This window comes from Pleurodeles waltl, chromosome 6, assembly GCF_031143425.1.
Source record: "Pleurodeles waltl isolate 20211129_DDA chromosome 6, aPleWal1.hap1.20221129, whole genome shotgun sequence".
Classification (NCBI taxonomy): domain Eukaryota; kingdom Metazoa; phylum Chordata; class Amphibia; order Caudata; family Salamandridae; genus Pleurodeles; species Pleurodeles waltl.
In genome coordinates this window covers 85,930,348-85,945,434 of record NC_090445.1, presented here as the reverse complement: position 1 = coordinate 85,945,434, position 15,087 = coordinate 85,930,348, and the positions used below count along the sequence as shown (strand labels likewise).

Genomic DNA, 15,087 nt, shown 5'->3' with positions numbered 1-15,087 from the left:
AGAGACAGATACATGTATATACCCTGAGACAGGCTGAGCGAGAGAGATGCATGTTTGTAGCTAGAGGCAGGTCTAGGGAAAGTGGTCCATGAGACTGGAGCAGAGCAAGAGGTAGAGAAAGGGAGAGGATCATGACTGAAGTCAGAGGTCTTAAAAAGAAATGACTTCTACTGACAACACTCCCTGGTGCATCACAGAAAAGAGATATATTGCCCAAGCCTAGCTAAAGGAGCAGGGTTATCTCACTTGGTAGTGCACGAGCCTTTTAATATCAGGGTCACGGGTTCGAGCCCCCAGTTAAGCAATTAGTATTTTTTTGTTTAAGGTTTATTCCAATTTTTTTTACAGACTTCCTGCTTTTCACCAATACTACTCAGGCTTTGAAAACACAACTCCTGCAGTTTGCCTCACAATCTCTCCCATCATATTCCACAGCGCTTTCCACTCACGAAAGGTGCCTCAAAGCCGGGTTTAGCCCTGCCTCCTCTAAACACATCCAGAAACCTGTACTTTAATCCCCAAAAATTCTAGCTATTGCGTCACGAATTTTCAATTCTATTAAGGACACGGAGGCGCGGATTGTCACAGCAGCCAATCAATGTTAAAAACTACATATCCCAACATTCCCAGTAGTCCATAACATGCCCAATCCCAGGCCTGCTCTCCATATAAATATCTCTGCCTCCTTAGTCCTTCATCTTTCTTTGCAATAACCAAACAAAATAACCTGCACTCTAAGAATTGAAATCTTCCAACTCCAACGAAGAAAACAAATTGAAGCCACCAACCGAACCCTGGTGCACGTTCCATGCCGGTATCGTCTCTCCTAGTACTCATGCGCCCTTATTATCCGATCCTGTTAATGAAAGGAAACAGTGCTAATAATCTGCTATTGACTATTAAGAAAAAATATGGATGGCTATCTCAATAATACATATAAAATCATCATATATGAATTGTGCTGTAACTTTCTGCATTATGCCAGCGTGCCCTATGCCAGTCTGTGCTTGTGATAGGTCCCATCTGTCCTTTAGGTCTCTACTTTGTGTCAGTCAGCCCTATGCCAGTCTGCACCTGTGATCCTTCTACAGCTCCATGCTTCAAATCTTTGCACAGTGCCAGTCTACCTTGTGCCAGTCCCGACGTTCATACTTCACATCAGTGCTGTAGCTATGCCCTATGCCAGTCTGCACCTGTGAGGCTTATTAAACACCATATTGCAGCTGCCTACATTGTGCCAATCTGTCACGTGCCAGTCTGTAGCTGTGATGCTTCATATCAGTGCTGTAGGTCTTTGCATTGTGCCAGTCTGCCTTGTGCCAGTCTGCACATGTGATGCTTCACATCAGTGCTGTAGCTCTGCATGGCAGCAGTCTACTATGCTCCAGCCATTCCTGTGATACTTCACATCAGTGCTGTAGCTCTCTGCATTGCACCAGTCTGCCCTGTGTCAGTCTGTATCTTGACACTTCACATCAGTGCTGTAGCTCTCTGCATTGCACGAGCCTGTCCTGTGCCAGTCTGCACCTGTGATCCTTCCACACCTCCAGGGTACAGGGCTTTGCATTGCACCAGTCTGTTCTGCACCAGCCTGTACCTGAGGTGCTTCTTGATTACAGTGGTGTAGCTGTCTGCACTGTGCCAGTCTGTTCCTGTGATGCTTCTGCGCAGCTTTGGTGCAGCTGTTTGCACTGCGCCAGTGTGGCCTTCTGAGACAGTCCCTGCCAGGGCCTCACAAGCGCCCTGTAGCTGTGCTATTGAGTTGTACGTTGACTGTGTTCAGCTGCTGTAGCTCACTGTAGGCCGGCTGTGAGGCGCTGCGGGCTCAGTCTGTCCTTCACAGTCTCTCTGTGGGAGTGTGTGTTTGTCATGTCCTTGAATCCAGCGAAAAAAGGAAGTATAAATGAGATGCAGAAAAGCCCCATTCTCTAGCTGCTGGACAGACACGCGTCCTTGAGCCTCCTGCAGAGGTGCAGAGCTGCCAGGGGTGCCAGGGGCTGGAGGCGGAGAGCGTCTGCTTTGGAATATTTCCATTGAAGTGAAGGGAGAGGGCGAACGGGGAGCGGAGAGGCGGCTTCCTAGCAGTGAGTGTGGAGTGTCAGCTTGGTCCATCCAGAGGCAGGCAGGGGGTGTGATGAGACTGAGGCAGAGCGAGAGGTAGAGACAGAGGGAGCTGCAGCACTGGAAGCGGGAGCTTTAAAATACACAGTAGAATCGGCACACGTGTGTTTCTTCAGAGTCACACAAAGGACCGCAAGGTTTGTGTTATGTGGCCCGGCTAGCTCAGTCGGTAGAGCATGAGACTCTTAATCTCAGGGTCGTGGGTTCGAGCCCCACGTTGGGCGCTGATACATTTTTTTTGTGCTGTACTGTTTTTTTATCTTCGGGTTCGCACCTCCAACAGTGGTTTTATAAAAATTAACAGCGCCCTTTCGGGACTTCACTTTACAATTTCGTTATTTATGTCTGCACACGGGCGGGGACGAGAGCTCTTTATGTCTGCACACGGGCGGGGACGAGAGCTCTCTTCATGTTCACACTTGTAGGGGGTCGCTGCTCCCCGTCCTCTAACTCCGCTGCTGCGCCGCACTCCCATGACCTGTGTGTAAATATGGAGAGTTTAAGTGAGCAAAAACAATGTTGTGTCAGAAGTGGGATTTGAACCCACGCCTCCAATCGGAGACCAGAACACCCAGCTGAGGGGAAGAGACAGCTCTTGAGTCTGGCGCCTTAGACCGCTCGGCCATCCTGACAACTGAGAAAGAGGGGGCCGGATATGATATCATCACGCATGTGACACGCCTCCGCGAGCTCTGTTTCTGGGTTTTATCGGGGTGCCCTTTAGCAGGACACACCTTCGTGTCTCACCTGGCAGCCAGGGCCCGAGGGCCCAACCTCACACTCTTTAACCCTAATCCCCGCTTTACACCAACCAGGAACCGCAGCCCTCGGCTCCGCTGCCTTTCCAGTGCTCGTCTCTCGCTCCTCCTCAGAGGCTCGTGCCGGCTGCAGGGAACCCAAACTGCGCGCCACGGCACCCTGCTGCGCCCCCACAGCCACCCAGGGCCGCTGTCCTCGCACTTGCTCAGCAGGGTCCATTATCAATTACCCCGGCCTCTGGAGTGCAGGCCGGGGGCGCTACGTCTGGCGCCTTCTAGGTGCTGCACTTGCTGCCTCTTAGCGACACACCGGAGAGCAGGATGCATTTAAGCATGCAATCTTCCATTCCGCTAAAGTCAACCATGCAAGTGCTTAGGAAAAATATATCACCGCTCTCAACAGGCACGGACCACCTTCTCTGAGAGCTACCGCTCCCAGCCGCAGCAGAAGATAAACACCAAATACCCTGGCAGAAATCGCCAGCCGCACATGGGCCGGATTGCAGGCTACCCCACCGCATCTTCCTGCTGAGTTGGCCTCTAAGAGAAGTGGGCGCTTGCTGCAGCGTGGACTTTCCCCTTTCAGCAGGGGTCATCCAGTGAGGTCCATGGTCAGCCAGGCGATCTACCTGGCACGGTAGCTCAAAGCTGGCTTCTCTTGCTTTTAAAAGTGAAAAAAGCCCGACATTCCTCCGGCGAGTGGAACCCACCCCTGAACATGAGCCTGGAGTCAAACTTTGCCCATGTGAACAAGTGACACACCCATTTGCAGCACACTGTTTTCACACAGATAAGTATATGTGCATACATTTTTTAATTCCAGATCTTTTATTAGAAATAAAACAAAGAACAGAGACGAATAGCTTCAGTTGTTACCCTATATGCCAGATTTCTTTCGATGCATGAACCAATCAGCTGTTTCCCAGTCTACGAAGGTATTACAGGTACGGATGGCATTTTGTGCCATTATGAGACCCGATGTTAATTCTACATTGATTGAACCTATATTTATGAGGCTGCATACGAAGTTATATTTTGAGAGGCTACTTATTTACCAAGTGTTCTCCTTACTTCACTGGTTCACAAGATGCACACAAAATAAGATGACATTACATACTGTGTTCCAGTATCTGCTCAGTATCCACAGAGCATTGTGCACCTTATATTTAATGTTTTATTATGGAGTTTTGGTCTGTTTGAACATTAATACAAATACACATTTTTAACAAATGGGTTCTGTGGTTGTATAAAGTTTAGGTTAAGAATGTTTCAGAGTGAGCCTGGTGTAAAGTAATAAATTATAGAATTGTTTTCCTTGGCACTTTTTTTTTAGAACACAAAAACAAAAAGTTTTTAATGAATGATTTTTGTGGAATCAACTTCATAACGCCTCTTTGTTCTACCCAGGGTCCTTGGTGTTAAGGTCCAGTTCTGGATTACAGTGCCTCCCACCTGCTGTGAAGCAGTCACTTTAATTCTTCTGTTGAGCCAACTTTCTCAAGTTTGTGAAACACAGTCACTATAAATACTACCGCCCTGTTCTTTATTTGTAAAAAAAATGTTTTCAGTTTATTAACACTTCCCTGGAAATGGTGCTGGAGCGTGGACAGCAGTGATTCCCAAACTGTGCGCTGTGGCACCCCGAAAGTTCCTTGAGAAAAGGAGAGCCAAAAAGCAGTCCCTCAGCCAAAGGACCTGATTCAGACGAGGCCAAATCTGTCAGTTTGGGATCCATCTTGATTAAAAATGGAGCGCCGCCACTCACTAGAGATAGCTCACTTTGGGTTTTCCAGAAAGCACAAGGCTCTCTGGGCCCAACCAACCAGAACTTCAGGGTTAACAGGGATACCTGATGCCTTAGCCTAAAAACCCAGCTCCAAGATCTTAGTAGGAGGGCCTGAGACATCCAGGAGTTTGTCCTGACAGCCTCACCAGGCACGATCAATGCCCTTTTTAAGGTCTTTGGAGAAATTCTTAAGATAGGTTACCAGGGTGGGATCTATCTCCGTAGTCTCAGTAACCTTTGAGGGAAAATCATGTCTAGGACATTCAGATCTCAGCCGAGACCTGACATCTTTGTCGAAACAATGCCGAATGTGTGCTTGAACGTATTCGGCTACCTCCGAAGGCGGAGCCCAGGAGTAAGATCTAGGGTGGACAGTATCTTCGGATTCGAAAGTGAGTACTTTCAGAGGCTGAGAAGCCACTTGAGTGTGCCGTGATTTGGCTTTTCATTTACAGGGAGGAGAATCAGTGTCCTTATCCGGATTGTTAGAGGAAGACGAGGAATCTGAATCCTCCTTACTCTCAGCTCTTAGATGAAGAGACTATGAGGATGAGAAACAGTTTGCCCTAGTCAAGGATTCTACAATTTGTTCAAATCAGCTTGGTGAGGGTTTGCAACAGAACTTGAGCCGGAAGGGTCTTGCGAAAACGACAGCTCTTCCTGGCTGCTGCAATTTGGGACCCAGCCCTGCTGATCAGTGAAACCCATTAAGAGATGCTTAATCGTCTGGGTAGCTTTATCTAAGGCCACATTGACTGTGTGCCGAACACCAGCATCGAGGGCATAGACAAGGTCTCGCTCAAATGACCCCACGGAGTCATCATAAAAGGTAACTTCCCCAGATTCTCCTTCATAACCATCCATGCTGTAGAGCAGTGGTTCCCAACCTGTGGTCCGGGGACCCCTAGGAGTCCGCAAAGCCTCCTCTGGGGGCCGTGATTACTTAGAAAATCAAATAATAGTAACAGATTAGGTCCCCAGCTTTCAGTAATGACTCAGTGGGGGGTCCCCAGATTCCAATAATGGTTCATTGGGGGTCCCCAGGTTCCAGTAGTGATAAAGTGGGGGTTCACACAAGTCAAAAGGTTGGGAAGCACTGCTGTAGAGTGTCAGGTCAGAAAAGTGGGAATTTGAAAGGGGCAGAGGAAACTGCCAATAGGAACTTCAAATAAAGTGGGAAGTAAAGCTGACAAACTTCAAAGCAGGCTAATATGCTCAGGGAGGGCCACAAGCCAGTAGTAAAGTGTGGGGGGAGGCCTGCTTAGAATAGAAAAAATTCCACTAATAAAGTGGCATTTGAGAACGGCAAAGTAGGTAGGGACGTGCGCAGGGGGTGGGCTGCTTTAGAGTATTTCCATTGAAGTAAAGAGACATAGACAGGCAGGCGACTGTAAGCGGAGACAGGTGCATATATGTAACCAGAGTCCTATCCAGAGAGTCAGATGCATATATGTGCACAGAGGAAAGTTTGGACAGACAAATGTATGTACCCAGAGGCAGGTCCAAAGAGACAGATACATGTATATACCCTGAGACAGGCTGAGAGAGAGAGATGCATGTTTGTAGCTAGAGGCAGGTCTAGGGAAAGTGGTCCATGAGACTGGAGCAGAGCAAGAGGTAGAGAAAGGGAGAGGATCATGACTGAAGTCAGAGGTCTTAAAAAGAAATGACTTCTACTGACAACACTCCCTGGTGCATCACAGAAAAGAGATATATTGCCCAAGCCTAGCTAAAGGAGCAGGGTTATCTCACTTGGTAGTGCACGAGCCTTTTAATATCAGGGTCACGGGTTCGAGCCCCCAGTTAAGCAATTAGTATTTTTTTGTTTAAGGTTTATTCCAATTTTTTTTACAGACTTCCTGCTTTTCACCAATACTACTCAGGCTTTGAAAACACAACTCCTGCAGTTTGCCTCACAATCTCTCCCATCATATTCCACAGCGCTTTCCACTCACGAAAGGTGCCTCAAAGCCGGGTTTAGCCCTGCCTCCTCTAAACACATCCAGAAACCTGTACTTTAATCCCCAAAAATTCTAGCTATTGCGTCACGAATTTTCAATTCTATTAAGGACACGGAGGCGCGGATTGTCACAGCAGCCAATCAATGTTAAAAACTACATATCCCAACATTCCCAGTAGTCCATAACATGCCCAATCCCAGGCCTGCTCTCCATATAAATATCTCTGCCTCCTTAGTCCTTCATCTTTCTTTGCAATAACCAAACAAAATAACCTGCACTCTAAGAATTGAAATCTTCCAACTCCAACGAAGAAAACAAATTGAAGCCACCAACCGAACCCTGGTGCACGTTCCATGCCGGTATCGTCTCTCCTAGTACTCATGCGCCCTTGTTATCCGATCCTGTTAATGAAAGGAAACAGTGCTAATAATCTGCTATTGATTATTAAGAAAAAACATGGATGGCTATCTCAATAATACATATAAAATCATCATAGATGAATTGTGCTGTAACTTTCTGCATTATGCCAGCGTGCCCTATGCCAGTCTGTGCTCGTGATAGGTCCCATCTGTCCTTTAGGTCTCTACTTTGTGTCAGTCTGCCCTATGCCAGTCTGCACCTGTGATCCTTCTACAGCTCCATGCTTCAGATCTTTGCACAGTGCCAGTCTACCTTGTGCCAGTCCCGACGTTCATACTTCACATCAGTGCTGTAGCTATGCCCTATGCCAGTCTGTGCTTGTGATAGGTCCCATCTGTCCTTTAGGTCTCTACTTTGTGTCAGTCAGCCCTATGCCAGTCTGCACCTGTGATCCTTCTACAGCTCCATGCTTCAAATCTTTGCACAGTGCCAGTCTACCTTGTGCCAGTCCCGACGTTCATACTTCACATCAGTGCTGTAGCTATGCCCTATGCCAGTCTGCACCTGTGAGGCTTATTAAACACCATATTGCAGCTGCCTACATTGTGCCAATCTGTCACGTGCCAGTCTGTAGCTGTGATGCTTCATATCAGTGCTGTAGGTCTTTGCATTGTGCCAGTCTGCCTTGTGCCAGTCTGCACATGTGATGCTTCACATCAGTGCTGTAGCTCTGCATGGCAGCAGTCTACTATGCTCCAGCCATTCCTGTGATACTTCACATCAGTGCTGTAGCTCTCTGCATTGCACCAGTCTGCCCTGTGTCAGTCTGTATCTTGACACTTCACATCAGTGCTGTAGCTCTCTGCATTGCACGAGCCTGTCCTGTGCCAGTCTGCACCTGTGATCCTTCCACACCTCCAGGGTACAGGGCTTTGCATTGCACCAGTCTGTTCTGCACCAGCCTGTACCTGAGGTGCTTCTTGATTACAGTGGTGTAGCTGTCTGCACTGTGCCAGTCTGTTCCTGTGATGCTTCTGCGCAGCTTTGGTGCAGCTGTTTGCACTGCGCCAGTGTGGCCTTCTGAGACAGTCCCTGCCAGGGCCTCACAAGCGCCCTGTAGCTGTGCTATTGAGTTGTACGTTGACTGTGTTCAGCTGCTGTAGCTCACTGTAGGCCGGCTGTGAGGCGCTGCGGGCTCAGTCTGTCCTTCACAGTCTCTCTGTGGGAGTGTGTGTTTGTCATGTCCTTGAATCCAGCGAAAAAAGGAAGTATAAATGAGATGCAGAAAAGCCCCATTCTCTAGCTGCTGGACAGACACGCGTCCTTGAGCCTCCTGCAGAGGTGCAGAGCTGCCAGGGGTGCCAGGGGCTGGAGGCGGAGAGCGTCTGCTTTGGAATATTTCCATTGAAGTGAAGGGAGAGGGCGAACGGGGAGCGGAGAGGCGGCTTCCTAGCAGTGAGTGTGGAGTGTCAGCTTGGTCCATCCAGAGGCAGGCAGGGGGGTGTGATGAGACTGAGGCAGAGCGAGAGGTAGAGACAGAGGGAGCTGCAGCACTGGAAGCGGAAGCTTTAAAATAGGACCGCAAGGGCCCTTTAATGTGGCCCGGCTAGCTCAGTCGGTAGAGCATGAGACTCTTAATCTCAGGGTCGTGGGTTCGAGCCCCATGTTGGGCGCTGATACATTTTTTTGTGCTGTACTGTTTTTTTTATCTTCGGGTTCGCACCTCCAACAGTGGTTTTATAAAAATTAACTGCGCCCTTTCGGGACTTCACTTTACAATTTCGTTATTTATGTCTGCACACGGGCGGGGACGAGAGCTCTTTATGTCTGCACACGGGCGGGGACGAGAGCTCTCTTCATGTTCACACTTGTAGGGGGTCGCTGCTCCCCGTCCTCTAACTCCGCTGCTGCGCCGCACTCCCATGACCTGTGTGTAAATATGGAGAGTTTAAGTGAGCAAAAACAATGTTGTGTCAGAAGTGGGATTTGAACCCACGCCTCCAATCGGAGACCAGAACACCCAGCTGAGGGGAAGAGACAGCTCTTGAGTCTGGCGCCTTAGACCGCTCGGCCATCCTGACAACTGAGATAGGTGAAGGCCGGATATGATATCATCACGCATGTGACACGCCTCCGCGAGCTCTGTTTCTGGGTTTTATCGGGGTGCCCTTTAGCAGGACACACCTTCGTGTCTCACCTGGCAGCCAGGGCCCGAGGGCCCAACCTCACACTCTTTAACCCTAATCCCCGCTTTACACCAACCAGGAACCGCAGCCCTCGGCTCCGCTGCCTTTCCAGTGCTCGTCTCTCGCTCCTCCTCAGAGGCTCGTGCCGGCTGCAGGGAACCCAAACTGCGCGCCACGGCACCCTGCTGCGCCCCCACAGCCACCCAGGGCCGCTGTCCTCGCACTTGCTCAGCAGGGTCCATTATCAATTACCCCGGCCTCTGGAGTGCAGGCCGGGGGCGCTACGTCTGGCGCCTTCTAGGTGCTGCACTTGCTGCCTCTTAGCGACACACCGGAGAGCAGGATGCATTTAAGCATGCAATCTTCCATTCCGCTAAAGTCAACCATGCAAGTGCTTAGAAAAAATATATCACCGCTCTCAACAGGCACGGACCACCTTCTCTGAGAGCTACCGCTCCCAGCCGCAGCAGAAGATAAACACCAAATACCCTGGCAGAAATCGCCAGCCGCACATGGGCCGGATTGCAGGCTACCCCACCGCATCTTCCTGCTGAGTTGGCCTCTAAGAGAAGTGGGCGCTTGCTGCAGCGTGGACTTTCCCCTTTCAGCAGGGGTCATCCAGTGAGGTCCATGGTCAGCCAGGCGATCTACCTGGCACGGTAGCTCAAAGCTGGCTTCTCTTGCTTTTAAAAGTGAAAAAAGCCCGACATTCCTCCGGCGAGTGGAACCCACCCCTGAACATGAGCCTGGAGTCAAACTTTGCCCATGTGAACAAGTGACACACCCATTTGCAGCACACTGTTTTCACACAGATAAGTATATGTGCATACATTTTTTAATTCCAGATCTTTTATTAGAAATAAAACAAAGAACAGAGACGAATAGCTTCAGTTGTTACCCTATATGCCAGATTTCTTTCGATGCATGAACCAATCAGCTGTTTCCCAGTCTACGAAGGTATTACAGGTACGGATGGCATTTTGTGCCATTATGAGACCCGATGTTAATTCTACATTGATTGAACCTATATTTATGAGGCTGCATACGAAGTTATATTTTGAGAGGCTACTTATTTACCAAGTGTTCTCCTTACTTCACTGGTTCACAAGATGCACACAAAATAAGATGACATTACATACTGTGTTCCAGTATCTGCTCAGTATCCACAGAGCATTGTGCACCTTATATTTAATGTTTTATTATGGAGTTTTGGTCTGTTTGAACATTAATACAAATACACATTTTTAACAAATGGGTTCTGTGGTTGTATAAAGTTTAGGTTAAGAATGTTTCAGAGTGAGCCTGGTGTAAAGTAATAAATTATAGAATTGTTTTCCTTGGCACTTTTTTTTTAGAACACAAAAACAAAAAGTTTTTAATGAATGATTTTTGTGGAATCAACTTCATAACGCCTCTTTGTTCTACCCAGGGTCCTTGGTGTTAAGGTCCAGTTCTGGATTACAGTGCCTCCCACCTGCTGTGAAGCAGTCACTTTAATTCTTCTGTTGAGCCAACTTTCTCAAGTTTGTGAAACACAGTCACTATAAATACTACCGCCCTGTTCTTTATTTGTAAAAAAAATGTTTTCAGTTTATTAACACTTCCCTGGAAATGGTGCTGGAGCGTGGACAGCAGTGATTCCCAAACTGTGCGCTGTGGCACCCCGAAAGTTCCTTGAGAAAAGGAGAGCCAAAAAGCAGTCCCTCAGCCAAAGGACCTGATTCAGACGAGGCCAAATCTGTCAGTTTGGGATCCATCTTGATTAAAAATGGAGCGCCGCCACTCACTAGAGATAGCTCACTTTGGGTTTTCCAGAAAGCACAAGGCTCTCTGGGCCCAACCAACCAGAACTTCAGGGTTAACAGGGATACCTGATGCCTTAGCCTAAAAACCCAGCTCCAAGATCTTAGTAGGAGGGCCTGAGACATCCAGGAGTTTGTCCTGACAGCCTCACCAGGCACGATCAATGCCCTTTTTAAGGTCTTTGGAGAAATTCTTAAGATAGGTTACCAGGGTGGGATCTATCTCCGTAGTCTCAGTAACCTTTGAGGGAAAATCATGTCTAGGACATTCAGATCTCAGCCGAGACCTGACATCTTTGTCGAAACAATGCCGAATGTGTGCTTGAACGTATTCGGCTACCTCCGAAGGCGGAGCCCAGGAGTAAGATCTAGGGTGGACAGTATCTTCGGATTCGAAAGTGAGTACTTTCAGAGGCTGAGAAGCCACTTGAGTGTGCCGTGATTTGGCTTTTCATTTACAGGGAGGAGAATCAGTGTCCTTATCCGGATTGTTAGAGGAAGACGAGGAATCTGAATCCTCCTTACTCTCAGCTCTTAGATGAAGAGACTATGAGGATGAGAAACAGTTTGCCCTAGTCAAGGATTCTACAATTTGTTCAAATCAGCTTGGTGAGGGTTTGCAACAGAACTTGAGCCGGAAGGGTCTTGCGAAAACGGCAGCTCTTCCTGGCTGCTGCAATTTGGGACCCAGCCCTGCTGATCAGTGAAACCCATTAAGAGATGCTTAATCGTCTGGGTAGCTTTATCTAAGGCCACATTGACTGTGTGCCGAACACCAGCATCGAGGGCATAGACAAGGTCTCGCTCAAATGACCCCACGGAGTCATCATAAAAGGTAACTTCCCCAGATTCTCCTTCATAACCATCCATGCTGTAGAGCAGTGGTTCCCAACCTGTGGTCCGGGGACCCCTAGGAGTCCGCAAAGCCTCCTCTGGGGGCCGTGATTACTTAGAAAATCAAATAATAGTAACAGATTAGGTCCCCAGCTTTCAGTAATGACTCAGTGGGGGGTCCCCAGATTCCAATAATGGTTCATTGGGGGTCCCCAGGTTCCAGTAGTGATAAAGTGGGGGTTCACACAAGTCAAAAGGTTGGGAAGCACTGCTGTAGAGTGTCAGGTCAGAAAAGTGGGAATTTGAAAGGGGCAGAGGAAACTGCCAATAGGAACTTCAAATAAAGTGGGAAGTAAAGCTGACAAACTTCAAAGCAGGCTAATATGCTCAGGGAGGGCCACAAGCCAGTAGTAAAGTGTGGGGGGAGGCCTGCTTAGAATAGAAAAAATTCCACTAATAAAGTGGCATTTGAGAACGGCAAAGTAGGTAGGGACGTGCGCAGGGGGTGGGCTGCTTTAGAGTATTTCCATTGAAGTAAAGAGACATAGACAGGCAGGCGACTGTAAGCGGAGACAGGTGCATATATGTAACCAGAGTCCTATCCAGAGAGTCAGATGCATATATGTGCACAGAGGAAAGTTTGGACAGACAAATGTATGTACCCAGAGGCAGGTCCAAAGAGACAGATACATGTATATACCCTGAGACAGGCTGAGAGAGAGAGATGCATGTTTGTAGCTAGAGGCAGGTCTAGGGAAAGTGGTCCATGAGACTGGAGCAGAGCAAGAGGTAGAGAAAGGGAGAGGATCATGACTGAAGTCAGAGGTCTTAAAAAGAAATGACTTCTACTGACAACACTCCCTGGTGCATCACAGAAAAGAGATATATTGCCCAAGCCTAGCTAAAGGAGCAGGGTTATCTCACTTGGTAGTGCACGAGCCTTTTAATATCAGGGTCACGGGTTCGAGCCCCCAGTTAAGCAATTAGTATTTTTTTGTTTAAGGTTTATTCCAATTTTTTTTACAGACTTCCTGCTTTTCACCAATACTACTCAGGCTTTGAAAACACAACTCCTGCAGTTTGCCTCACAATCTCTCCCATCATATTCCACAGCGCTTTCCACTCACGAAAGGTGCCTCAAAGCCGGGTTTAGCCCTGCCTCCTCTAAACACATCCAGAAACCTGTACTTTAATCCCCAAAAATTCTAGCTATTGCGTCACGAATTTTCAATTCTATTAAGGACACGGAGGCGCGGATTGTCACAGCAGCCAATCAATGTTAAAAACTACATATCCCAACATTCCCAGTAGTCCATAACATGCCCAATCCCAGGCCTGCTCTCCATATAAATATCTCTGCCTCCTTAGTCCTTCATCTTTCTTTGCAATAACCAAACAAAATAACCTGCACTCTAAGAATTGAAATCTTCCAACTCCAACGAAGAAAACAAATTGAAGCCACCAACCGAACCCTGGTGCACGTTCCATGCCGGTATCGTCTCTCCTAGTACTCATGCGCCCTTGTTATCCGATCCTGTTAATGAAAGGAAACAGTGCTAATAATCTGCTATTGATTATTAAGAAAAAACATGGATGGCTATCTCAATAATACATATAAAATCATCATAGATGAATTGTGCTGTAACTTTCTGCATTATGCCAGCGTGCCCTATGCCAGTCTGTGCTCGTGATAGGTCCCATCTGTCCTTTAGGTCTCTACTTTGTGTCAGTCTGCCCTATGCCAGTCTGCACCTGTGATCCTTCTACAGCTCCATGCTTCAGATCTTTGCACAGTGCCAGTCTACCTTGTGCCAGTCCCGACGTTCATACTTCACATCAGTGCTGTAGCTATGCCCTATGCCAGTCTGTGCTTGTGATAGGTCCCATCTGTCCTTTAGGTCTCTACTTTGTGTCAGTCAGCCCTATGCCAGTCTGCACCTGTGATCCTTCTACAGCTCCATGCTTCAAATCTTTGCACAGTGCCAGTCTACCTTGTGCCAGTCCCGACGTTCATACTTCACATCAGTGCTGTAGCTATGCCCTATGCCAGTCTGCACCTGTGAGGCTTATTAAACACCATATTGCAGCTGCCTACATTGTGCCAATCTGTCACGTGCCAGTCTGTAGCTGTGATGCTTCATATCAGTGCTGTAGGTCTTTGCATTGTGCCAGTCTGCCTTGTGCCAGTCTGCACATGTGATGCTTCACATCAGTGCTGTAGCTCTGCATGGCAGCAGTCTACTATGCTACAGCCATTCCTGTGATACTTCACATCAGTGCTGTAGCTCTCTGCATTGCACCAGTCTGCCCTGTGTCAGTCTGTATCTTGACACTTCACATCAGTGCTGTAGCTCTCTGCATTGCACGAGCCTGTCCTGTGCCAGTCTGCACCTGTGATCCTTCCACACCTCCAGGGTACAGGGCTTTGCATTGCACCAGTCTGTTCTGCACCAGCCTGTACCTGAGGTGCTTCTTGATTACAGTGGTGTAGCTGTCTGCACTGTGCCAGTCTGTTCCTGTGATGCTTCTGCGCAGCTTTGGTGCAGCTGTTTGCACTGCGCCAGTGTGGCCTTCTGAGACAGTCCCTGCCAGGGCCTCACAAGCGCCCTGTAGCTGTGCTATTGAGTTGTACGTTGACTGTGTTCAGCTGCTGTAGCTCACTGTAGGCCGGCTGTGAGGCGCTGCGGGCTCAGTCTGTCCTTCACAGTCTCTCTGTGGGAGTGTGTGTTTGTCATGTCCTTGAATCCAGCGAAAAAAGGAAGTATAAATGAGATGCAGAAAAGCCCCATTCTCTAGCTGCTGGACAGACACGCGTCCTTGAGCCTCCTGCAGAGGTGCAGAGCTGCCAGGGGTGCCAGGGGCTGGAGGCGGAGAGCGTCTGCTTTGGAATATTTCCATTGAAGTGAAGGGAGAGGGCGAACGGGGAGCGGAGAGGCGGCTTCCTAGCAGTGAGTGTGGAGTGTCAGCTTGGTCCATCCAGAGGCAGGCAGGGGGTGTGATGAGACTGAGGCAGAGCGAGAGGTAGAGACAGAGGGAGCTGCAGCACTGGAAGCGGAAGCTTTGAAATAGGACCGCAAGGGCCCTTTAATGTGGCCCGGCTAGCTCAGTCGGTAGAGCATGAGACTCTTAATCTCAGGGTCGTGGGTTCGAGCCCCATGTTGGGCGCTGATACATTTTTTTGTGCTGTACTGTTTTTTTTATCTTCGGGTTCGCACCTCCAACAGTGGTTTTATAAAAATTAACAGCGCCCTTTCGGGACTTCACTTTACAATTTCGTTA

The 15,087-nt window shown here is 48.4% G+C and overlaps 5 non-coding genes across 5 annotated transcripts; 3 read left to right on the top strand and 2 right to left on the bottom strand.

Moving 5' to 3' along the window:
• The first annotated feature begins 2,272 nt into the window (after positions 1–2,272).
• Positions 2,273–2,345, top strand: TRNAK-CUU (transfer RNA lysine (anticodon CUU)). The gene has a single exon. It is a non-coding gene; the product is annotated as a tRNA-Lys (tRNA).
• A 298-nt stretch (positions 2,346–2,643) lies between these two features.
• Positions 2,644–2,753, bottom strand: TRNAL-CAA (transfer RNA leucine (anticodon CAA)). Its single transcript has 2 exons — positions 2,716–2,753; positions 2,644–2,689 (listed from the first exon to the last, which is right to left on the bottom strand). It is a non-coding gene; the product is annotated as a tRNA-Leu (tRNA).
• A 5,833-nt stretch (positions 2,754–8,586) lies between these two features.
• On the top strand, positions 8,587–8,659 carry TRNAK-CUU (transfer RNA lysine (anticodon CUU)). The gene has a single exon. It is a non-coding gene; the product is annotated as a tRNA-Lys (tRNA).
• Positions 8,660–8,957: 298 nt separating this feature from the next.
• Positions 8,958–9,067, bottom strand: TRNAL-CAA (transfer RNA leucine (anticodon CAA)). The gene is made up of 2 exons: positions 9,030–9,067; positions 8,958–9,003 (listed from the first exon to the last, which is right to left on the bottom strand). It is a non-coding gene; the product is annotated as a tRNA-Leu (tRNA).
• A 5,833-nt stretch (positions 9,068–14,900) lies between these two features.
• Positions 14,901–14,973, top strand: TRNAK-CUU (transfer RNA lysine (anticodon CUU)). The gene has a single exon. It is a non-coding gene; the product is annotated as a tRNA-Lys (tRNA).
• Positions 14,974–15,087: the final 114 nt, after the last annotated feature.